The following is an 8,429-nucleotide window of genomic DNA, read 5'->3' on the forward strand; positions in this document are numbered from 1 at the left end:
CTTTTGACCATGGACATCATGTAAGGAGGGGCCAGTCCATTTTTGGCTTTGTAAGCAAGCATCAAGGTTTTATATCTGATGCGTGCCACTACTGGAAGCCAGTGAAGAGAGCGTAGCAGAGGAGTCACATGTGAGAACTTGGGGAGATTGAAGACCAGTCGTGCTGCAGCATTCTGAATTAGTTGTAGAGGTCTGATGACCCGTAGAGGAAGACCTGCAAGTAGGGAATTGCAGTAGTCCAGCTTAAAGATTACTAGAGATTGCACAAACACTTGAGTAGCTTCCTGTGAAAGGAAGGGTCGTATTCTCTGTATGTTGCAGAGGAGAAACCTGCAGGATCTGGTCAGTTTTGAAACATGTGCATTCCAGGCTTCGTGCAGTTTCTGATGGTGTTAACAAGGTGTTCTCAAAGGAAACTCTGAGGTCGTTGTGTGGGTTTGGGGTTCCTGGAATGTACAGAAGCTCAGTTTTGCTAGGGTTGAGCTTCAAGTGGTGAGTTGTCATCCATGAAGCAATATCTGCCAAGCATGCCGAGATATGCCTAGAGACCTGGGTGTCAGAATGAGGGAAGGAAAGAATTAGCTGGGTGTCATCAGCATAGCTATGATAATAGAAACCATGAGACAAAATAATGTCACCAAGGGAACGAGTATATAAAGAGAAGAGAAGAGGGCCTAGGACTGAGCCTTGGGGGACTCCAGTGAAAAGTTTACATGGATTGGATGTAGATCCTCTCCATGTTACCTGATAGGAACGGTCTTTAAGATATGACTGGAACCATTTCCAAGCAGAGCCAGTCACACCGAGGCTAGAAAGAACAGAGAGGAGGTTGTGGTTGACAGTGCCAAAGGCTGCAGAAAGATCTAGAAGAATTAAAACTGATGATAGCTTGTTAGCCTTGGCAGCATGGAGCTTCTCGGTCACTGCTTTGAGGGCAGTTTCTGTTGAGTGTGCCCGTTTGAAGCCAGACTGATTAGGATCATGGAGTTGGTTCTGGGTAAGGAAAAGAGATAATTGGTCATAGACTGCTCGCTCCAGAGTTTTTGATAGAAAAGAAAGAAGTGATACCGGTCTGTAATTGTTCATGTCAGAGGTGTCAAGTGTTACTTTTTTCAGGATTGGTACCACCCTTGCCATCTTGAACACGGTAGGTACATGACCCGAAACTAAGGAGTTATTGATGATTGCTGAGATGAACGGAAGGAGTTCTCTTGACATATTCTGGAAAAGAGTGGAAGGAATTGGATCCAGTGGGCATGTAGTAGGATTGCTAGAAGTCAGAAGTTGATGTATCTTGTCTGAGAGAGGGGAGAAAGAAGCCAAAGAGTTGAGTATTGGGTTAGAGATACTAGTAGGAAGGTTGGGAGCTGGGGAGAAGGACTGACGGACTGCTGCAATCTTCTTTTTAAAGAAGATGACAAAATCCTCAGGAGTGAGAGAGGATGGAGGAGGAGGTGAGGGAGGGTTAAGGACACAAGAAAAAATGCTGAATAGCTTGCGTGGGTTGGATGCAGATTATTCAAATTTCTTTCTGTAGTAGGCTGATGTGACTTCCAGCGAGAACTTTGAAAGGAGAGATTGATATGAGCGAAGGTCTGAATCTAGGCGACTTCTCTTCCACCTACTCTCTTCAGTTAGCCAGGGGGTGGATGGAACAGATCTCTTAAGCCTGGGGGAGGGAGGACACGGACGATTGATGGATGAAGAGAGCGTAGAGAGGAAAGTATCAGTAATTGTGAGCGAGAGAGAAGACAGACAATTCTGATGAGGAAGGGAGGACAAAATAGTTGTAGCAAGGGTTGAGGGATTGATGGAGCGCAAACTTGGATGTACAGGGGAAGTGTGAGTGGAAATGGCAGGGAGGGGGAAAGAAAAGGATAAAAGGTGATGATCTGACACAGGGATGTCAAAGTCAAATACACAGAGGGCCAAAAAACCAAATTTGCTACAAGCCGAGGGCCGGACTGGTTCAATGTTTATTAAAACATATTGAAATGATTGCACATAGCCTATTGAACCAAGACCTAACACAGTGTATATTATTTAATGGTTAAATGAATAAAGCAATATTTTCTTATGGAAAACTGAAAACATTTTTCAACAAGCAAACAGATAAAAACAAAGTTCCTTCAAAGAAAACATGTCCTGTACATTAAATGAATAAAGTAGTAAAGGTTTGAAAAGTGCTGGAATTTAGGCCAAAGTACTTGAAAATGCTTGAAATTGTAACGACTTCGTTTCACAACAAATAGCTGTCTGACTGAACAGTTTTCTTGTATTACGTTAACAAATATGAGCCTCTTGTAATTCCAGGACGAAACCTGAGAGAACGTGAAGACGTTAAGATCAGGCGTTTTGAAAATAAACAACCATTAAATAATGTGAATAAAAAGCGAATTATTTCGAATAATTTCCAATAGATGTATAAATATTTAACTTTATTAAGTTTAACGTGCTGGTGCGCGCAAAGTTACAAAATTCGAGAGGTGCATGCCCTCGCGTATGGGCGGAGCCACTGCGATTACGTCATTTTCGCCGAGCGGACCCTCGCCGCTTATGTGCGCTGAAGTGACTTCGCAGGCTACCGTTGCATTGTGGGGAATGTAGTGTTTGTGCGTGCAAAACACCAGCGGGCGGCTGTGGCCTGCGGGCCGGTTCTAATAGTAATTAAATATCATCCAGGGGGCCATAGGTAATCAATTCGCGGGCCGGATCTGGTTTGTTTCCAGCTCTATGAGTTGCAGTGGATGGGTTGATGGTGAGGTCAAATGACGACAGCAATGGAAGGATGCAAGATGAATGAAGTTTGTCAGATGGAAGGTTGAAGTCTCCAAGGAGAATGAGCGGGTTTGCTTCAATGGTGAATTGACTAAGGAGGGTAGCATGTTCGTCAATGAAGTTCTCAAGGGAACCTGGGGGGCGATAAATCACAATGATGTGAAGAATAGTGGGGTAGGATACAGTGATAGCATGGAACTCAAAGGAAGAAATTGAAAGAGCTGAAAAGGAGAGTTGGGTGAAACGCCACTCTGGAGATAAAAGTAGACCTGTGCCACCTCCCCTTCCAAGGCATCGTGGGGAATGGGTGAATGAGAAGGCAGAGGACAGAGCAGCTGGAGTTGCAGAGTTCTCTGGAGTGATCCAGGTTTCGGTCAGAGCCAAGAAGTGTAGCGAGTGGAGGGATGCAAGAGCCGAGATGAAGTCAGCCTTCTGTACAGCAGATTGGCAATTCCAGAGTCCTCCAGTCACTGTGATTGGAGTTTGTGGGGAACATTGGGTGTAAATTAGGTTCTTGGTGTTGTGATGGCTATGATGGTATCTATGTGCTCTGTGGGATACATGCACAGGAATTGACAGACACATTATGGAATAGAACATGCTTTATGGATACCAGTAGGGAAAGAAAATGGCAGAATAAGTTCTCACTTAGCTGGTTTAGAGATTCAGTGTCTTTGGAGAAAAGTAGATAAAGCAAGGAGCGTAGAATCACTGACTGAGGTCAGAAGTTACTGCAAACTGAGTTGTCCTAATTTATCTGTTTTAGTTAGTGCTGTATCCGCCCCTTAATTCACACCTTGGACCAGGGCGAAACTACACCTGGAGTGACTAATTACAGTCAACAACAGCTAACAAGCAACAAGGTTATGATAAGAAGCCTGGAATTTACTAGAATCTGAGGCAAAAGTAATTAAACTCAAGTCCTACCTTAACCAATCACAGGATGTTCCAAGACTAGATACACAAAACACACTGAGTAATTCACTTAAAGGGAATTGAGGCCTCAATAATCTATGCATGGCCTCAAGCCGCCATTCTTACGAAGAAGACGCTGGCTGAGGCAGGTGAGGTGGAGGGAGTTATATAACCTTGTGCGAGAGCTTCATGTATGTACTGTCCCATGACTCTCTCCTCCTCCTGAGACAGGGGGTAGACTCAGCCGCGGGGAGATGTAGCACCCGCCTTCAGTGTAATATTGCATTCCCAGGGACGATGGGGGGGCAGAGTGGTCTTTGCTGAGCTAAAAGAGGAGAACCGGACCTTATGGAGGGGCGTGACCCATCTAAGTAACTGTTCCGTGATCCAATTTATTACTGGGTTGTGTAACTTAAACCAGGGGAGACCTAAGGTGATGGAGTGTCTTGTGCATGGGTGAATGTAAAAGCAAATTCGTTCTGTGCGACCCTGAATACAGAGGTGGTGTGTTCTCACGGGGAAGAGCTGGTGTGGATACAGGCAGAACGGGGGGAGACGGGCGGCTTTCCCTCTCTCCTGCAGCAGGCGGTCGAAGGTGATGACGAGACGCACCACCTGGTTGAAGGTCTGTTCCTTAGGGGGACATGACAGTTCGGCCTTCAACTCTTGGCTCGCCAAGAAAATGTTCGTTAGAGCATCGTTATTCCACCCTATGCCTGCTGCAAGGGTACGGAATTCGAGTGCGTGCTCCGCTGCACTGCAACTTCCCTGACGGAAACACAGCAGGCTTTGTCCGCACACTCTCCCCTGACGCGGATGGTTAAATACCTCCCTAAACTCCTGCACAAATGAGGCATAATTGTTCGCAAGAGGAGAGTCTCCGGAAAGCAAGTCTGTACCCCAGTTCAAAGCCTTGCCTGTGAGACGGGAGTTAACGAAGGCTACTTTAGCCTGATCACTCAATTCAGGCCGGTATGTGAAGTATAACCAACACTGCACCAAAAACCCCTCACAGCTTTCCGGATCCCCACCGCAGACTTCGGGAGGGGGGAGACAGGTGCTTTTTCCTGTCTGCTCCTGCTGGTCGCCCCCGGGGTGAGTAACTCAGCCGCCCTTGTACCTCTGGAACACAGCGTCCTTGAACCAACCCATCATCCAGGAGTGGTGTAAGAGGAGAGAGAGGGTGTGGGAGGACACTCATCAAAGCATAAGGGAGCCCATCAAGTGCTACAAGCATAAGGTGGACCTCCTACCAGGTTGGAGATAAGGTGTGGGTGTCCACGGAGGATGGCCGTTTGGGCAAAAGAGGTAAGCTAGGGGACTGGTATGTAGGACCCTACATTATCACCAAGCGCCTCAACCCGATTACTTACAGGATTAGCCTGCTGGAGGATCACCGCGTATCCTGAGCGTTTCATGTCTTTGCCCATAAGCCATTCCAGGAGGGGCTTCTGGATAACGCGGAGGTCACAGCCCTGCCTTCGCCATTGCAGTTATCTGAGGGTCCAGCCTACCACGGTAACCAGCTGCTGGACTCCAGGCGCAGGGGAGGTAGGCTTCAGTACCTGTTGGACTGGGTAGGCTACGGTCCCGAAGAATGCTTGTGGTTCCGGTCTCCCAGGTACTGGATCCCTCCCTTATCGCCTCCTTCCACCGGGAACATCCAGACCATCCTGCACCATGATGGCCAGGGAGGCCTCGGGGTCGTCAATGGGAGAGGGCCTGTGGGGGGGGGTCCGCCACGGACCTGTCCTGCGTTAAGACTGTACTGCTGCTTTGCACCTTATTAACCACCTCACTCCCAACCCCATTAACCTCCTCACTCTTGACCCCATTAACCTCCTCACTCTTGACCCCATTAAACACCTCACTCCCAACCCCATTAACCACCTCACTCTCAACCCCATTAACCACCTCACTCCCAACCCCATTCAGTCACTCTTATGCAGAGGAACTTCAACCAGTTGAACCAGTTGAACTAGTGAACTTGGAGAATCCTGGCACCTTGCTCTACCCACTCCACCTGGTGAGTCACGTTTGACCTCCTCCGTTACGTTAAAAGATGAACACAGGATTGCTCTGATATTACTATCTTCTTTGCACGAGTCCTTCTGAAAGCTGACTGGATGAAGTAGGCTAAAATGACGTTTGATGGGTTTACATTATAGACCCTCAGAGGAAGTTAGTTATGGGTGTGAAATGTATGATGGGCTACTGACTTTACTAGATATATGTAAACTAAAATAAATTACTCTTATGGGCTCTTCCTCTGGTATCATGTTTCCCCTGTGTTGTAGTTCTGTTTCGTCTCCATGTGCTTTGTTTTCATGTGGTTTGTCTGCCCCACCCTTCATTATTGTCACGTCAAATTGTCTTAATTAACCTGTGTATTTTTACCCATGTGTTTTTGACAATAAATTCCACACCAGGTCCTATAGTCAGCCTGGCAGGCTTCCTGGTCCTGTCTGCCGCCTTCTCTGCCCTCCCTCCACTGTAGTCCTGCCCCTGGTCCTGGTCCCACTCCTGTGTTTGATAAACATTGTTTACTTTGTATTCCAGGTTTCTACTTGTTTGTGTTCACACTAACCCTTGATGGACCTTCCAGAGGGAGGAATACTACAGCAGGCTCAAATTGACAGTGATATCCAAATAATGATCACAACAGGGTTACCGAGTTTTATGTATCCACCTCCATATATATTGGATTCCACTTCTGTGGATTTGATCTTTGACCAGAGTGTCCAAACCTAGCCCCCCCCCCCCCCCATATCTAGCAGCATTCATGTAGAAGACTGTCATGAAGTCAGGAGAAAATACATTTAGCCCTAGAGACATGTGTAGGGCCAAGCTTTGTGATGAAAATCTGGAGAGAGACTTTTCTCTCTGTTAAGAGTCCTCCAGTTTGACAGTTTGACAGTTGATTGTAATAGATAATTGACAACAACTTTTCCTGGTAGACTGGTAGACCATGCTTTCTTTTAATTGGATGTATAAATTCAAGGCCATTTTAATTCTTAAAACGTAGTTGTGCCCACTTTAAAGTTCTGTTCTGGATGTACAGGAATGTTGGTTGATATGGAGCATTTAGATGGACTATAGAGTGATATAGAACAGGTGGCACCTTAGTGAAGTTGCACACCTCTCAGAGCCCAGCTTTAAGTTCACACACTCCTCTTGGAGCTCACAGACATCTCTTGGAGCCGATCTTTGAGCTAACCCTCCCCTGCTCTCTTGCTTGTGGTGTAACTCATTTCATCATGTGTGACCAGGTCAGCAGATGGAAATTTTCACACAGTTCCCAGGGCTAACTGGAGAATATCCTTTTTGAGCCGACCAGCTGTCCATAACAAACTCTGGCTTGGTGATCAGTGCTCTTATAAGGCTAAACTTGAATCCTTGCCATGTCTAGTGAACAGGGGGTGACTAAAATGCACTTGTTAAATCTGTATTGTTGTTGAAGCAAAATTAAATTAAACGTTGGTAATGAAATGTCAACTTTTTACTAGACAAGCAAAATGCATCATCAAAGCTCAGAGCAACAAAGATCATTATATAACACGAGATTTTAACTGAAATAAATGCATGAAAGTTGAATTGAATTCCCAGCACACCTGACCTTAGACATTACTGGAAGAGAAACATGAGGAACTGAAGCAGCGTATTCCACACCAGATAGCACACAGAGATTGGTACGGGGCAGATGTAATGCTTGAAAGTCCTCACAGCTGCATGTGTGACTGCTTTCCCCTATTTTGATCAGGAAACATTTGACACATTTCAATCTGGAAGTTGATCATGAACAGAAAACTACCTGTAGACTAGTAAGGACATTCCATGTACAGTAGGGACACTCCATGGCCAAACGAGGACACCAAAGTTGTTTCCCGCATTTTCAGCTGCTGAGTACTGAAGTGAGTATTGTTAACGCTTATCTTCGGTGTTGTTATCTTCCTGTCCTCTGTATTGATGGTATCTTCTGTGCCATCAGTCACTACTGACTTCCAAGAGGCTTAATAAAATGGGCCAAGTAGCCAAGTAGCTGTACACAGATCTGATCACTGTGTGCACCAACCCAGCCACCCCTTGGCACTGCACACAGTGATCAGATCTGTGTACAGCTACTGGGCTACTTGGGAAATTGAGAGTGCTACAGCGTTGGGAAATACCTCTCACTGACAGTGAGGTGGGTGAAACAAGCTTTGGCAGATGCCAGGAGCACAATACCTATCAAAACTCATAGTTCCTAAAATATTAGAGTGGGCTGTTTAGCGGAGCAGGGGTATTGGAGTGTGGCTGATTAATGGAGGAGGGGTATTCAAGTTTTTGTTTAGTGTTTATGTCTGGTGTTTCGAGTCTTTCCTTTGGTGGTCTTTACCTACAGTGCTCACATGCTGGCTCTAGGTTTGATGAGCAGTTTCTGTGTGAGAGTTCTGACTTAATGTGTATGTTAAGTCTTGGTTATTCTTTGTACTGTGTATGGTTCCAAGTTTCTGAATTCTGTTTTGATTCATTGTGTGTTGGAATGTCTAGTCATGTTTGGCACGTATTGTCTTATCCTGGTAGTCTGATATTGGTATGTTTATTCTGGTTAGTCTGTTGTGTATTGTTGTATTGCATGTTGTGTTAATTTCTGTGTCATGAGACTTGGTTAGTCATTTTAGTTCAGTGAAGGGCAATGTTAATGCTACAATAAACAAACTATATAGGACTGTGTTATGATTCCAACTGTGGCAAAC

This window comes from Brachyhypopomus gauderio, chromosome 2 (genome assembly GCF_052324685.1).
Source record: "Brachyhypopomus gauderio isolate BG-103 chromosome 2, BGAUD_0.2, whole genome shotgun sequence".
Lineage (NCBI taxonomy): Eukaryota > Metazoa > Chordata > Actinopteri > Gymnotiformes > Hypopomidae > Brachyhypopomus > Brachyhypopomus gauderio.